At 48.5% G+C, this 17,155-nt stretch overlaps 1 protein-coding gene and 1 long non-coding RNA gene across 2 annotated transcripts in view; one reads left to right on the top strand and one right to left on the bottom strand.

Moving 5' to 3' along the window:
• Positions 1-432: 432 nt before the first annotated feature.
• On the bottom strand, positions 433-16,873 carry LOC132244491 (uncharacterized). Its single transcript, XR_009455958.1, has 2 exons — positions 16,626-16,873; positions 433-2,106 (listed from the first exon to the last, which is right to left on the bottom strand). It is a non-coding gene; the product is annotated as an uncharacterized LOC132244491 (long non-coding RNA).
• Positions 16,874-16,991: 118 nt separating this feature from the next.
• PTPDC1 (protein tyrosine phosphatase domain containing 1) overlaps positions 16,992-17,155 on the top strand; it is a 44,617-nt gene continuing 44,453 nt past the window's right edge. The window contains exon 1 of the mRNA XM_014596544.3: positions 16,992-17,092. The gene's annotated coding sequence lies outside the window, so the exon portion shown is untranslated. The remainder of the gene's footprint in view (positions 17,093-17,155) is intronic.

Consider the following 17,155-nt stretch of genomic DNA (forward strand, 5'->3'; position numbering starts at 1 on the left):
CCCCTCCATAGACTTATCCACTGGGTGCTGCTCTACATGCCGCCGGGCTGCATTCCTGTAGGGTTACCATATTTCCAATTTCAAAAAAGAGGACACCTGTGAGGGGTGTAATATGATTTTGGGGAGGGCACTGATATGCCCATCCTGTACCTGCCCTTTACTCCCAAGCCACAGCCCCCCCAGCCCTGCTGCTGCCCCTCACTCCTGACCCACAGTACCCCCATCCTGCCAAGGCATGTGGGGGCCCCCCACCTCAGGTTCCAGACCCTCCCTGTGGGGACTCCCCCCTTGCCAGGCTCCAAACCCCACACACACCCACAGCCCCCCACACTTTCACTATTTCTCCCACACACACACACCCTACACCCACCTTTCAACCATACAGAGTACCTGCATAATTTTGAGTTTTTAGCTATGCAATTAAAATCATGATTCATTATGACTAATTTTTTTAATCACACAACTAATCACAATCACACTTTTTAATCATTTGACAGCCCTAATTACAATACACATTTTTCTCCAGTTAAAGAGAAACTAGATGCTTTACTAGAATGTTAGGAAACTAGCACGACTTCATTCAGTTTAAGACCAAAGCAAAAACAAATATAGTTATTGGAATGTGCACTGATTTGCCAGATTACATATATAAGTTTTAAAATACCACAACAAACTAGGTAAAAATATTGTGTCATTAATCCTGTATTCATTACAGTTAAATATATGTCTGTTACTCAGATTCATAAAACAAAATCTAGTCTTCTTGAACATCTTGATGGTGCCTTGAATAGTTTACTATCAGTCATTTCTACACTTGAGTTAATATTACCACACCTGACCTAAGGTTTTTAGTTAGAACTAAAAACAGTCTGCAGGGCTGTGAAATAGAAGTGAGACATTACCAGGAATGGCCAACAGACAGCAAAATTGCAGAAGGATAGTTTGAACAGTGGAACATCAAGAGCTTTACAAAGGAGAGAGGGTCATTAACACCTGTGGGGTGGAGAGAAGTTAGCAGGAATTAGGGAGATGACAATGAACCATGAAGTCAATTGAATCTCCCAGCACTGGCTGAATAGAAATGTGGCAGAACCTCCCCGGCAGTTGGTTTTAAAGCTTGGGTGAAACAGGAATCAAAATGTGAAACTGCACCCCCCTGGATCCACAATGACTTTGCCTGATGAAGAAGGGCTGCCTGCTTTGCTGTGTATGACTCCAGCTGCACTCCAGCCCTGTAAAGAGGTAAAGACCCTCTCCAGGAGCTGAGCTCATGGGGAGAAGGGAGAAAAGGGCCTGGATAGTCAAGGGGTGCAGGGTCTGGAAGACCTTGCCTAAGAATCTGAAGAAGCTAGGAACTCATGCACTCTAGCAACTATATCTGGACAGGCACCAAGAAATATACCCCTTAAAGCTGGTCCCAGCAAATGCCTCTCTGAAAAGTCTGTTATACTCCCAGTGACTCCCAACATCATTATGATCCTGGGCAGGGGGTCCTGCATTGTCACCTACAGGTGACAATTCTGCACACAACCCCCTGATTAGACCTTGTTTTTAGGAAGTGCAAAGCTGGGTGGAAATGTGTTTGCTTTGAATCACTTCAGGGTAGGGTTCCATGGTGGTGGCAGGTGCAGCTGGCTGCTTTGGGGAACTTGCAGAGCCACAGAACATAAATCAGGGAGATCTTGGTGGGGTGATGACCAGGGTCCTCTGGAAGCTTGCAGTTGTGATGGGAGGGAGACTTTACACCTGCAAGCCCTGCACGGTGCTTGCAGTCTTCGTATGGGTTTCACTGCACTCCCTGGGCCAGGAAGGAATGGATGCCTTTTTTTTTGATTGATTCCCCAAACCTGAAACCCATTTTGTGACAGTACTACAATTTCCTTGGCAGCTGTTCTGTTATTTAAAGGAAGTCTTTGTCCTTTCTGTAGAACCACCAGAGCAAACTTGCTCTCCCCAGGAGGTTAGATCCTCAGCAGTATCATCTCCTACAACAGGACCATCTCCTCCAGCAACAGAAGAGCATATGTGGAGCTGTTTCCCTCAGCTGGCCCAAATAGTGGGACACAGTCATGTGGATTAGAATACATCCTTGTAGAAGAAAACATCCTGAAAAATGAGGAGAGGAGGAAGGTCAAATTACCAGTGTGGCAGCAGGCATGCTAAAGCAGATCAGAGACACGCATGGAGACCCTCTGGGTGGAGAGACACCCAACAGACTCTTGTTGTCATCCTCAGTAGACAGACTGAGAGCACCCAGATAGCTCTCTGTGTTGCTCCACTCCCCACTTTTGCCCACCCAAGTTCTCTCTCCACAGCTTCTATGTATGTCCCACTCCACTCCCAGGCCAGCAGTATCCTCAGCAGGGTCAGGGTATAGCAGCAGCCTTAAACAGCAGGACACTGCAGCCTAGATCATCTACTTACCAGGGTCAGGATTATCCTGTCCAGCCACCCTCCTTTGTGCTGCACCCTGGGGAGAGCTATACCTCAGTGATGCCATCTCTGGGCCATGGCTCTCTGTAGCTCCCTCCATTAGGCCCTCACCAGGGCCAGTTAGCTGCATAGCCTCGTATAAGATGACCCTCAACAGCACTATGGAACTCTGCCTCCATCTCTAACCTTGCCTTGAGAACCCCACTGCACCATCCCAAGGTTGCGTCCAGCAGTACTAACAAAACTTAATCAGGGACACAACTTGCTCCCCAAAGTTCAGCTCATCCCCTGCCCTTCCCCAGTCATGCTTTCCAAGTGCTAAGTCTGGAACTTTGCAACCCTACCAACAGTCCTGAGACCAGGGCCCCAGTCCCATACAAGCCCTGAACTTGCCTTTCCACTGCTGTTCCATAGCCCCACTCCCTCAAAAGTCCTAGACTTTTGGCAGGCGGACTTTAGTAAACTCAAGAGTCTAGTTGAAAAGGCCCTTTGCAACCAGCATCTGGACAACTTAGGAGCTCAAGAAAGATGGTGCTTCCTCAAGGAGGGCATTCTTATCGCTCAAAAAGAGGCCATCCCCAGGCAATCAAAAAGAGGGAGAGGGGCCAAGAGACCTGCCTGTCTCAACAGAGACATCAAGGAACTTCTCAAAAAGAAAAAAAGAAGCATACACCCAATGGAAAAGTGGTTCAGGATCCAGAGAAGAGTATGCTCATGTGACCAGGATCTGCAGACATGAGACAAGAAAAGCCAAGGCATCCATGGAAGTTAAGTTGGTGACCAAAATTAAAAATAACAAAAAATCCTTCTATAGGTACATAGGGAGCAAGAAAAAATCAAGCTTTACTGTGGCACCCCTACAGAACATAGAGGGGAAGCCCAAAATTGACCCCTGTGAAAAGGAAGAGCTCCTCAACAATTGCTTTGCACCAGTATTCTTGAAATACTGGTCACCAGACCAGGGGCACAGAGAATATGGCAATGACAGTGGTCCTTATAAAATCAGTGCAGAAGAGGTGCAGATACTGTTAGATCACTGGACACTTTTAAGTTGGCTGGTCCAGACAATCTTCAGCCAGTGCTGAAAGAGCTGTCCAAGCTCATAGCGATGTCTCTGGCTAGGCTGTTCGAAGAATCGTGGAACTCAGGAGTTGTAACTAACAACTGGAAGAAGGCAAACATGGTATCCATCTTTAAGAAGGGAAAGAGGGATGACCCTGTGTAGTGGAAACTTACCAGAGTCCAGGAAGAGGCAGCAGGACGCTGCGCCAGCAGCCGATTGCGGCAAAAGTGAAACCATGGCGGCTGGAGCCGCCGTGGATGAAGATCAAAGGAAAAACCAGTGGCAGAGCCAGAAGGAGCCGAGAATGGCTCCTGTGTCCACCTGGGCGTGCTTTATGAAAGCGTGCCGAGGGTGATTGGCTGGGCAGGCGCCTGGCACCAAGAGAAAAGGTCCAGCCGGAAGGAAGCTGGGGGGACCGGAAACAGTGTCCCTGGCCAGCCCGGAGGGGCCAGAGCACCCAGATGACCCTGGGAAGGAGACTTGGTGGCTCCCTCAGGAGGGGAGCATTAAGAGAATGCTGGGCCAGTGAGGGCCCAAGGAGTCGCTTACGGAGCCAGTGTGGGCTAAGGGTGACAGCTGCAGTGACTGGGACACTGGCAAATACTGTGAGGACAGGACCCTGACCCAGACGACAGGTGGCAGGTACTGAACTCAGGGAGCAGACAACGCATCAAGGGGCAGCTGGAGCCCGGAGAGAGTCCGGCTCCGCATAAACCAAAAGCAGAGAGGGGCCGCGGGGAGCACTCGGGACCGAGTATCATCAATAGCTAACGACCGCAGCCTCTAAGAAACCGAACGTTAGGGGGGGCCCGAGAATCGGCCCTGACAGACAACATCGTGGTTGGCGTTAGGTGGTGTGTAGGGGGGTGGAGCTCTGAGAAGAAACGACCACGAGGACAGCCAAGGGGAAGTACCAGGGGAAGCAGGGCCAGACATCGTCCTCCTGATAGGAACCTATTTATCATCAAAGACGTGACAGGCGAGGCCCATGGGGAGCTGACTCAAGGCTGCTACCCATAGCCTGGCCATGCTGCCCAAGAAGCCATGGCAAGGTTCGTGAAGAACCCAGACTCAAGATGCTCAGGGGAGAGGCACGGGAGGCTACAAATTGGTGCATTGGCCAGGAATGCTGACACAAGGGTTACCCTGGAGGCTAATACAACAATGGAGATTAATCTAAATCTCCAGATGGATTTGGTAGGCCAGACGTTGCATGTGGTAGCTCAGCTGCTGGAGGTCCAACAGCAACAAGCCATACAACAACAGGAGTGGATGCATTGAAACTAGACCGCCTTTCGAATGCATAGTATGACTCTTGAAGACAACATAGAAGCCTACATCGAATCGTTTGAGAGGGTGGTGATCCAGGCAGGGCTGGACAAGCTACAATGGGCCAGTTAGCTCGGGTCACTAGTAGTGTGCAAGGCGCAAGTCGCTTATCGGGCCTTGCCTCGGGAGGAAGCCTATGACTGTGAAAAGGCTAAGGTGGCCATACTGCAGCAGTTATAGCTCACCACAGACCACTATCGTAAGTTGTTCCATGCCCAAAAGAGGAAGGAGGACCATAGACCCAGAAATTGAATGCAGTTGCTAAAAGGTCTTTTGGATAAATGGGTGCCTCCAGGGAAGGTAGATTGAGCAGCCCTGGTGGATCAGATCCTGCTTGAACAGTTCATAAAAGATCTAGATGAGGACACTCAGCTATGGGTGCACTGGCACCTTCCCAGGACAGCTGCTGAAGCCTTAAGAATAGCGGAGGCCTTCACCGCCTCAGAAGGGGAGTCACTCAGAGAAAGGAACTATAAAAGTGCGGGGAATACCCCTAAGAAGGAGGACGAGCCCCGGCAGGCACCCATGCACCAGGTGAGGCGAGGAATCATCTGCTATCGGTGTGGCAAGACTGGACATGTTTCCCGAGAATGCACCCTGGGGGCCACAGAAAGATGGAAACCCACTGGGGAGGCTACAGGGGTTAAGAAGCGACATGACACCCGCAAACCAATTGATGAAATGGACTGCAGTTTTGGACTCAGCAAAGAAGTAGAACAGTGGGACTGTGCCATGGTGACAATGTGGGTAGAGGTTAGGCTGCTTCAGGCCACCCTGGACACCAGTTGCTCTCAGATGCTAATATGGGTCGGGACAATCCCTGAAAGAGTTATTGAATGGTGCCCTCCAGTCAGGATGCCTTGTATACATGGCGAGATGGAGCAATATGAAAGGGACTTCGTGGACATGAGGATCGCTGGTTGCAAGGGCAAATTACACATCGGGCTTGCTCCTCAGTTAGATGGCCAGATGATTGTGGTGGGGGATTGCCCACCTCTCTATGAGGTGTTAGAGGAAGTATGTGCGGAGGACATGAAACATAGAAGATGGCCCTGTGGGGAAGGTTGGATAGCAGAAGGGGATTCAGCTGCATCCAACGAGGAAGAGTGGGTTAGCCTCAGGACAGGAACCAAGTGCATGCACTTTTGGATGGCCCAAGAACAGGATGACGAGCTATGGAGGATCCGGCAGATGGAGGCTGCTTGGGTAAAGGAAGAGACCGTATGATCTGAATGGACATAAGTGACGTATATTTTTTGGTACATAGGGGTCTGGTATACCAAGTAAAGAAGTGTACAAGGGGAATGGGCCTGGCAGCTAGTAGTCCTTAGAACGCTTCATAAGAGGGTATGGAGGTTGGCACATGCTAGCTCAATGGGCGGCCACCTCGGGGCGGACAAAATGGTGACCCAGATAGGGCAGTGGTTTTTTTGGCCAGGGATGAGGGATGACATTACATGGCATTGCAAGGCCTGTCCAGAATGTCAGAGGGTCCAAGAGAGACGGCCCCCATGGGCGCCACTGCAACCGATGCCACTCATCGAAGTACCCTTTGACCAAATCGCATTAGATGTAGTGGGACCCTTAACAAAGGGTAGCACCAGACACCAATATATATATTAGTCATCATTGACTACACTACACACTACCCAGATGCAATACCCCTGAGATCAGCAACGGCCCCACAAATTGCCGAGGAGTTACTAAAATGCGTGTCCCAGGTGGGAGTGCCAAGAGAAATAATTACACATCTGGGGATGAATTTTATGTCCGGAGTTATCCAGGCTAAGTGTCAGTTGCTGTAGATACAGCAACTCCGCACCTCAGTGTATCATCTGCAAACTAACAGGCTGGTGGAATGCCTGAATGGTACAATTAAATGGCTATTGCGGTGATTCACCCAGGATGAACCAAGGAGGTGGGACTTGATCCTAATACCTCTCCTCTTTGCGCTGAGAGACACCCCGCAGGTGTCCATGAGGCTGCCCCCATTTGAATTAATATATGGCCATAAACAGCGAGGACAGTTACAAGGGATGAGAGGAATGGGAAAATGTGAGATGACCGGGAGTTGGGGTACAACGCTACCAACAGGAAATGATAGAGCAACTGGCGAAAGCCAGGCAGCGCATTCAGGAGCACTTCACTGAGGCTCAGCAGAGACAACAGTGGGAGTATGATAAAGGGGCTCATGCTAGAGATTTTCACATCGGAGATAAGGTCCTCGTACTACTCCCCATGACGGCTGACAAGTTGTTGACACAATGGCAAGGCCCGTTCGAGATTGTTGCGGCAAGCTGGGCTTATCAACTACAAAGTACATCGCCCCGGGCATAGAAAGGAGTGACAAATTTATCATGTCAACTTGCTGAAAGCGTGGCGAGAGCTGGAGGGTTGGCTGTTGAGCCCAGAAGACCCATGCGAAGAATTAGTACCTGAGGCAGGGGAGTCACTGGAAGGGCAAGAACCAGGCGGCCAACCAGAGTACGGGCCTGAACTCGACGCCCGGCAGTGCGACCAGTTGAGGAGGCTGGTGGCAAAGTTTGGTGAAGTAGTCAATGAAAAATCTGGCCAGGCCCAAGGAATACAGCATGAGATCTACACACTGAAAGAGACTGTCGTGCGAGAAAGGTGGAGGCCTATCCCCCATCACTGGTGTGAGAAGGTCTGAGACGAACTACGGAAGATGTTAGCTCAAGGGATCATTGTGCCTTCACGCAGTCCTTGGCGGAGCCCGATGGTAATAGTGACAAAAAACGACAGTACACTTAGAATATGCATCAATTTTCAGAAGGTTAATGAAGTCACCAGATTCGATGCCTTCCCCGTGCCTCATGTAGAGGAATTACTAGAACAGATAGGGCAGGCTTGGTATATTTCCACTACTGACATGGCCAAGGGGTACTGGCAGATCCCCGGAGCAGAAAAGGATTGGCTGAAAACGGCCTTCGGCACCCCCTGAGGACTGTTTGAGTTTACGAGAATGCTTTTTGGCCTACACGGGGCTGCAGCAACCTTTTAACGACTGATGAACCACATTTTAGCCCCACACACGAGGTACGTGGCCGCATATATTGATAATGTAGTAATTTACTTGCAGACATGGGAGCAGCACTTACGCCACGTAGGGGTAGTGCTACAAGAAATATGCCGGATGGGCATGACGGTGAACCCCCAAAAATGTACCTTCGGGGTACAAGAGATGAATTCTTTGGGCTTTAGAGTAGGGCAAGATAGAGTACACCCTCTAGCTAGTAAAATAGACATAATAAGAAGATATCCGCCTCCACAGATGAAGTGACAAATGCCGGCTTTTTTAGGACTGGCAAACTATTATAGCAGGTTAATCCCCCGCTTTGTGGAAAAAACCGTGGCCCTAACAGATGTCATCAGAGGGAAGGTACAGGGCCCTATCGGCTGGACTCCAGAGATGGAAAGGGGTTTCCGCATTGCCGACTTCCTGTCAAGGTTTATTGAGAATGAAAGGATGGAGGATGAGATGCCCCAAGGCAACTTAAATGTCAGGGTATGTGGTGGAAACTTACCAGAGTCCGGGAAGAGGTGGCGGGATGCTGCGTCAGCAGCCGATCGCGACAAAAGTGAAACCGCGGCAGCTGCAGCCACTGCAGATGAAGATCAAAGGTAAAACCCATGGTGGAGCCAGGAGGAGCCGCGTCCACGTAGGTCCACCTGAGTGCACTTTATGAAAGCGTGCCGAGGGCGATTGGCTGGGCGGGCGCCTGGCGCCAGGAGAAAAGGTCCAGCCAGGGAGACCAGAAACAGTGTCCCCAGCCAGCCCAGAGGGGCCAGAGCACCCAGACAACCCTGGGAAGGAGACTTGGTGGCTCCCTCAGGAGGAAAGCATTAAGAGAATGCTGGGCCAGCGAGGGCCCAAGGAGTCGCTTACGGAGCCAGCGTGGGCTAAGGGCGACAGCTGCAGCGACTGGGACACCGGCAAATACAGCGAGGACAGGACCCTGACCCAGACAACAGGCGGCAGGTACCAAACTTGGGGAGCAGATGACATGTCAAGTGGGGCTGAAGCCCAGGGAGAGTCCTGCTCCGCATAAGCCGAGAGCAGAGAAGGGCCGCAGGGAGCACTTGGGACGAGTATCATCAATAGCTAATGACTGCAGGCCCTAAGAAACCAAGCATTAGGGAGGGCCTGAGCATCAGCCCTGATGGGCAACATCACGGTTGGTGTTAGGCGGGGTGTAGGGGAGGTGGAGCCCTGAGAAGAAATGACCATGAGGACGGCCAAGGGGAAGTACCAGGGGAAGCAGGATCAGACATCATCCTCCTGATAGGATTTATCATCAAAGATGGGGCAGGAAAGACCCCTGGGGAGCTGACTCAAGGCTGCTACCCATAGCTTGGCCATGCCGCCCAAGAAGCCATGGCGAAGTTTGTGAAGAACCCAGACGTGCAACGCTTGGGGGAGAAGCACAGGAGGCTACACCCTGCCAACTATAGACCGGTCAGTGTGTCAACTATAGATAGGTCTGACCTGCCAACTATAGACTGGTCCTGGGGAAGATCATTGAAAAAATTTTCAAGGAGGATATCACCCACAAGCTTGCATCAGTACCATGGTTGGGTACTGAGAAGCATCCAGCATGGTTTTGTAGAGGGGAGGTCATGCGTAACATATCTGGTGTCCTTTTATGACCACCTGGACATGAGACACGAGGTGGACGTCATCTACCTAGATTTCAGCAGGGCCTTTGATACTGTTTCCTATGAAATTCTCTCAGTTAAGTTGAAGAGTTCTGGCTTAGATCAGGCTACACTGAGGTGGGTTGGGAACTGGCTCAGCGGCCAATCCCAACAAGTCTTGATTGACAGGGTGGCCTCATCCTGGAAGATCGTCTTCAGGATGTGGACACACTTGAAAGCCCATGCTTTTTAATATCTTTATTAATGACTTGGACAAGGGAGTGAAAAGTGCAATGATCAAGTTGGCAGATGATACCAAACTGTAGGGATAAGCAGGCATATCAGGACAGGTCAAGGATTCAGGACAACCGTGACAGGTTGGTCCTACGGGCTGAACAAAACCAGATGAGGTTCAATAGGGACAAATGCTGGGTCCTTCATCTGGGTAGGAAGAACCCTCAGCATATCTATACAATGGGTCGTGGATCACTGGCTGGCTCTGCATCCAAAAGGGACCTAGGGGTGACAATCAACCAGAAGATGAATATGAGCCACCAGTGCGACAAAGTCCTCAACAGAGCAAATAGAACCCTGGTGTACATCAGCAGATGTGTCACCAGCAGATCCATAGAGATGCTCCTCCCCCTCTATTTGGCATTGGTGAGGCCACAGCTGGAGTACTGTGTCCAGTTTTGGGCACCACACTTCAAGCAGGATGTGGACACACTTGAAAGGGTGCAGAGAAGGGCCACCCACATGATCAAGGGCCTGGGGGACAGGCCCTGTGAGGAGAGACTTTGGGATCTGGGACTGTTCAGCCTGAGCAAAAGAAGGCTGACAGGCAACTTGATAGCCGCCTACAAATATGTCAAGGGAGAATACCAGGACCTAGGTGAACTTTTCAGAAAAGCCTCCCCCACCCTGGGAAGACGTGGACCAATGGACACAAGCTGGCCAAGGAAAAGTTTCAGCTGGACATAAGGAAAAACTTCTTTTCCGCATGGGTAACTAGAATCTGGAACACACTTCCAGCAGAGGTGGTGCAGTTGCCATCTCTGGCAGTCTTTAAGAGGAGGCTGGACAAATACGACATTGAGCTTGTTTGAGCCCAATTACCTCTTGCCCATGTCAGGGGACTGGACTTGATGATCTTATAGGTTCCTTCCGGTCCTTCTATGATTTTCTCCTTTCTCTAGTTCTTATTCCTGCTCAGGCTTAAGTTCAAGGGCACCAGCTTTCACTGAGGAGTCAGGGAATTGGGGTCTGAAGCCACTACTCTCTTCCAGACAAATGCTGGGACAGTTCTTGTTTAGGAGGAGGGCAACAGAGCAACCTAGGACTCAAGCCCCATCCAGTCCATGTGGTGGTATACTGCTATTCTACTGTGACAGCCTCCATCCCACCCTTCCTTGGGCACCCATTGAGCAAGCCTTGGTATTGATGGGACAGAGTTTCATCCTCCTCTCCCCAACCTCCAGTTGACAAAGCACCCACAATTCTCCCCAGTTCCAGTTCATAAAGCATTTTCTTGTGGTTCACTTAAACACAGAAGTTTTTAGCTGGTTAATAAAAAGTTCTGGTTCATGAAACAATAACTGTGTGCGCCCTATGCCTTGTTGAGTCTTTAGTTATTTGTACTCTCCTCTCACTGTGCACCACTGAGGTTTTATCTTTTGATTTACCCTGATAGCGGCTTCAGATTTGAGAACAGAATCCTCAAAAATGATATATAACATCATTTTAACCTTGTGTTTGGTTTCAAGATGAATGATGAGTTTTGTGCTGTTCTTGGCTAAAACTCTAACAAAGCATGTTATTAAATTGCTGGGGCACGTAGATCTCAAAACAAAAACAAATCTGTTTTGCAGAAACATTTGGCTTCTAGAATTTCCTAGAATATTCATTCCAAATTCAGCCCTTGAATATGTGGGCACATGTCCTATTAAACTAAAATCTATAGCATTGTTCCATTACCTTCTCTTGGAAGAGCTGAAACTGAGGTTTTATCCACTTGTAATCTTTTAAGACCCACCCCCATCCCCAAGGTACCTTTTGCAAGACTAGTGTTGTTAACCCTAGGGATTTGGCTGAAATACAGCTTAATAACATTCTACCTATCTGCAGTAAATTCATCCAAGACTTTCAAAGTAGGAAGCAGTTAAAAAAAATATTCCATCCTATCTGGTAGTGAAACCAGCGCACATGGACTACTCATGTTCTACAGCCTGGAGGCATAGTGATGTCACTGGATGAGAAGAACATGCTGGATCTGCCAATCTTGTGCACATCTGTGAGAGATGCTGCCTTCAGCAAGGAAAAGAAATAGCAAAAAATGAAATGGTTATCAGTGATGGAATTAATCTAATTGTTCTGGTTTCCTTCCTTCCTTTTTTCTCCTTATCTATTTAGGCTGAATATAATGTATGCTTGTTGTACCACAAAACAGTATAATCTTGTCTATCTCAAGACATGGAATAATAGATAAGCAACAGTGCAATAACCCACTGTTTTGGGTACAGTTTTGTCTTAGTTTTGCCTCACTTCCAAACTAGCACTGCAGCAGAGCACTGCCCTCTGCATACTCTCCCACAGTACCTGTTACAGCTCTCTGAAGCATCAATACTCTGTATGAGAAAGAGCGTTAGCCCTGTCATTCTGAAGACAGGCAGAAGACAGGGTAGTGCTGCACTTTACAGGCTGTCAGAATCAGGGGTACATTTTTTTTCTGAGCAATAGCTCCTTTTTTCGGATGCTATGAAAAGACCTGAAAACAGCTGACTATCAAACAGAAGTAGTGATTTAAATACAAGACCACTCTCTGAGTGTCCTTTCATAGCATCCGTAAGGTGCATCTCTACACTGCCTCCTAGGAGAAAAAGTAAAACTCCCCACAATGCCCTGGTGAAATCTTCCATTTCTTCAGAGGGACACCAATAAGTGACAGAAGTGAATCCATTTCCTATTTCCCCACCCTTTTTTATATGTGGAGGCCAACACGAATGCTCATCTCTCACTCTTTACTTATCAGGAAAGATGTATTAACACTTATAAAAAGCAGTGCTAAGTACAGCTGGGTGAAATCTTTATTGGTGAAAAAACATACGTATTAACATTTTCTTTAATTTCACCAAATTGTCCATTTCTGGGAAAAATAAACCCTAAACACATAGCAAATAAAATTCACCAACTGAAACGGTTCCTTTTGAAATAAGGTAAAACAAACCCCCGCTTTTGTTTTAAAGCAAAAAGTTTGACATTTTTCCCCTTGTTGCAAACTGCTGAAAACAGAAACAAAAAAAAGTTAATTTTGAATAAAGTGTTTCTTTCCTGAAACAGTTTTCCAACAACTATTGATTTGTCATGTTTTTGGCTTGTTTTAATCTGTACTGAAGGTTGGATTTTTGTTTTCTGAGTTTCTTTAAAATCTGAATAGCGAAAAATCTATTATTTATCCAGTTCTTGTTGTGAGGCAGGTGTGCTGAGAAAAGTAAGTCTTCAGTTCTCTGCCTGACAAATTTAGTGGCAAATTTCATGGAACCTAGCAACTCTGGATAGTTACTGATGATCAGTCAGGGTTAGGAAGTTCTACAGGGGTTGCTGTTATACTGCATGTTTGTAGGTGTTACATTATGTGCTGCAAGAGTCTGTAATCAGAGATTAATAAATCTGAAAAGTATGACTCTGGAACTACATAGAAATTATTGATATTGATGAAGAAGTCTGCATTCCTCCCCTGCAGCCCAGCTCAGGAAGGTAAGATGCAGCACCTGGAATTAAACAAAAAAGTTCAAACCAATTTGAAAGACCATATGTATTGTGTTTACAGGCCACAAGGTGGCATATGATGATCGATGATTAAACATACCTAAGCTATTATTTAACACATGGGTTCTCCAACTTTGACATAGTGAGCCTCATTAAGCTATGAAGAAAAAAAAAAAGACTGGGCCTCCCTATAGCATCATTGTGTTTTCATCCTTCATGTTTTGCTGCAACCTCTGCTGCTGTGCTCTTTGGTTTGGGTTGTTTATTTTTCTCACTGTCATGAAATGATCCATTCTTCATTTAAGCTGTTTCTAACTAAGGGCACTGCTTATTTTTTTCATATTTTAAATTTAATTAAAAAAGATTTTGTCCTAACGTATGTGTGCTTGCATAGAATATATAGAGGCAATTGCAGAATAGTTCAAAATAAAGTCTTATTTTTGTATACTGTTTGCGGGAGTGTGTGAGGTTTAGCTGGGGTGTAGAGGTGTGTGGGACAGGTTGTGAGTGTTGGGTGTATGTGTACCCTTCCCCCCCACACACACTGTTATGCAAATGACATAAATACCAGCTTCATATTAGGTAAATAACATGGAGATAGATTTTTGCCTATTGCCTTACTCTTGTGAATTACCTTGATGGTTTTTTTGTGCATTTTCTTGAGTTTTGCATTGTCTTAAGAAACTCTATTTTGTACTGCTCTGTAGCTCGACATAAGTGCTCAACCTTTGTATGCTGTATGTGTGAGAGAATGGGTGAGTGTGTGTCAGTGGAAAAGGAAAATATCAGCTGGTGACTGGCTGAAGAATGCAGACAGAAAAATGACCAAAACAAGAAGAATCTGCCACAGAACAGTGAGAGAACAACATCAATCGACCTTCAAGGAATAACACAGTGAACAAATACAGTGATAATGCAGCAAAAGCCCAGAGGACTGGATAAATTGATAAGACTATAAAAGATGGGGCAAGACATACCAATTTTGGGTTTTGTTCTGCATGTTATCCTGGAGCATTGGTTTGCCTGAAGAGATGGACCAGCAGGAGCCCAGTATACCAGTGCAGAACAGAAACTGGGGTATGAATATGGGGAGGGGGTGTGTATGTGTGTGTATCAAGTGCTTAATTGATAAATGCAGCACTTTGCTTCATCCCCCTCATAAGGTCTCACTCGTGATTTAAGTAATTGGCAATTTGTGTAACACCACCCATGGCGCACAGCTGCTGCTGCAGCAGCCCCAGGGGGCTGGCCTCCTGGTGTTCATGGCCTGCACAGGTGGAACCCCCAGATGGCATGTGGCTCCAGCCAGTTCCAGGAGATACATGTGGTGGCAGGGAGCAGGGCCAGGCTGGCCCAGTTCCATTGAGCAGAGCTCCTAGTGGCTCATGTGGAGCTCTCAGGACCTGCTGGGGCAGAAACTGTGCGAAACAGGGCCAGTGGCCTGGCCCCACTCCCTGCCAGCAACTGCAGTTGCCGGGCCACACTGAGAAGCAGGGTCGAGCCGGCCTGGCTCCACTGTATGGGGCTCCTTGCCCCTTCCGGCAGAGTCCCAATTTGGATTCGCACTCCTGCACAGTGTTACCAAGTCTCGCAAGAAAAAAAGTGGCACTGCTTATATGAAAAAGCCCAACCCATTTCAAAAAAAGAGGAGACTGGAGCTGCTTATCAACTTACGACTCTCAAACAGTTAAAGCGACTTTAAAAAAAAAAAAGCCCAATTCCTCTTCTTATAGGTGGATTTGGCAACACTGCTCCTGCCACCCTGCTGGATGTGAGCCCTGTGCTTCGACCTCTGCCCTGCTCCACACTCCTGTCCAGCTGCAGTTTCCTCTTGCCACCCTCTGCCCCTTTCCCTACCTCCTGCCCAGGGTGCTGCCCTCTCCTCAAAACAATAAAAACTCACAGCTCGCGCCTCCCTTGACATGAAACCATGCTCCTGCACAGAGGCCCGCCTCAGTTTGAGAACTACTGTTTTAACACCATCAAAGTTACCCGTGGCAAAAATTTAGACCTGATTTAGGCAGGCACAAGTTCAGTGGTACTACACCCATCTATAATCAGGCTTGAATTTGACCCCGCAACATTAAAGGGCGTGTCATTGTGAATCTCAGTTCACCTTATTAGATTCATCCTCTCCCCTCCATTGAAACTGCTCTCACCCAAATATCAGATGGCCTATTCCCATCAACATATGAAGACCTACAGTCCATTCTTGCATTCCTAGTGTTCTGTCTTTATATACCCCAGAACATTCTCTCCTTGATAACCTTTCTTCCTGGCACCATCAACATCTCTTCCGGTAGCTATTCCTTTGTGGCACTTCTCCATTCTGTTTACCCCAAAGTGCTCTCTTCTCTGTCCAGCTCTCAAAAAGCATCTCTCCATCATATTTTTTGGGGGGGTTTTTTGGTTTGTTTGTTTTTTTAAGTAGACAGTTGAGTTGTGCACAAAACTTCTAGCCAAGCCACATCTATTTGAAAGTCTTTGGCAAACAGATGCAACATTTCAGTGCAAAGCTAAGGAAGGGTGGTTCAAGCTGATCCCAGGATCCTGTGAAAGTAACAACAGCTTTTTGTTCCAGAGACAGAATGTTTAATGTTATGGTAGCGCAAGAGTGACACTGTAGCCACGATGGTCCAGAAATTCTGCAAGAAGCAAGGATTTCTTAAGGTGACTTTTTTTTTTTTTTTTTTAATTGAACCAACTATATAGTTGGGATAAACTTGGACAAGTTCTTGAATGCAAGACATTTTTCCCAGGTCTCTGGTGAAGAACATCTTGTATTCAAGTGTTTGTCTAACATTTTTATTGGACTGATTATGTAGTTAGGATAAATATCATCTTAAGGTGCCCACTATATATGTTACATATATTACACAATTAAGTGGTCAATCACGCACTACATTATTTACACCAACCACCAGTGCAAAGTAATTACAATAGAATTAACGGGTCAATTGCAAAATAAGTGTAGACAGACCACAGGCAAAATAAGGCTGGCCACAAGTGCAAAATAGCTATTATCACGCAATTAACTGGTTCATCCCACAGCCAAGTCCGACTTGGCTCTGGACAGTCTGAGAGAGGCTGGGGCCACGTGTGCCAGCTACCAAGCGACTGTCCGCTTTTAAGTGACTGGAGCTGGTTTCTATCCAGCTTTAAGTGGAAGGCAGGGCCGGGCCGGGCGCTCGGGGAGGCCGAGCAGACAGACGTGCCCTAGGACCAAGACGGCAGCAGAGGAAAGAAGCGACACGGAAGAGGCGAGACAGGCTGCAGCCGCGTTGGTCGAAGGCCGCCCAGGCACAACCCTTCGGGTAAGCCCGGCATCTCGTATCAGACAACGCGTACACGGCGGTCTAGTAAAAGATCCCGGATTTACCCAAGGAGCCGGGTCTGCGTGGAAGAAGCGAGGCCCCGCGACAAGCGACCCCAGGAGGCGCGAGCGGCTTCTGCAGGGCAGCGTCGGGCCCAACGGAGGAGACCGCGGGCAGGGCGCGGTACCGGATTCACCCAAGCAGAGCGCAGCACAGGACGGCAGCCTCGTGTCCCCCACCCACAAGCGCTCCCACTTTCCTGTTGCCTCCGCGCTCCCTTTTCATGCAATGCGGCAGGCGAACACACAGCCCCGCCCGCTCGCACATGCGCAGTGGCCGGAACGAGGCACGCTCGGCTCCCCCTGCCCTTTCCCGACGTAGGGTGGGGCTCCCCCCCATCTCAGATGCCGGCTGAGGCTGCGGCTCCGCGCGCGGTAACGGACACGGCTCCGGCCCGGCCTCGTTCCTCGGGGCGGCTATGAGCCCGCCGCGCCCCGAGGGAAGCCGCCGGGCTCCGCTCTGCCTCGCTGAGGTAAGGGCCGGACCGGGGCCGCCCCTGCGCGGGGCCCGAGCCTCGCCCGGAGCGGGGAGCCGC

The sequence above is a fragment of the Alligator mississippiensis genome, chromosome 12 (assembly GCF_030867095.1).
Source record: "Alligator mississippiensis isolate rAllMis1 chromosome 12, rAllMis1, whole genome shotgun sequence".
NCBI lineage: Eukaryota > Metazoa > Chordata > Crocodylia > Alligatoridae > Alligator > Alligator mississippiensis.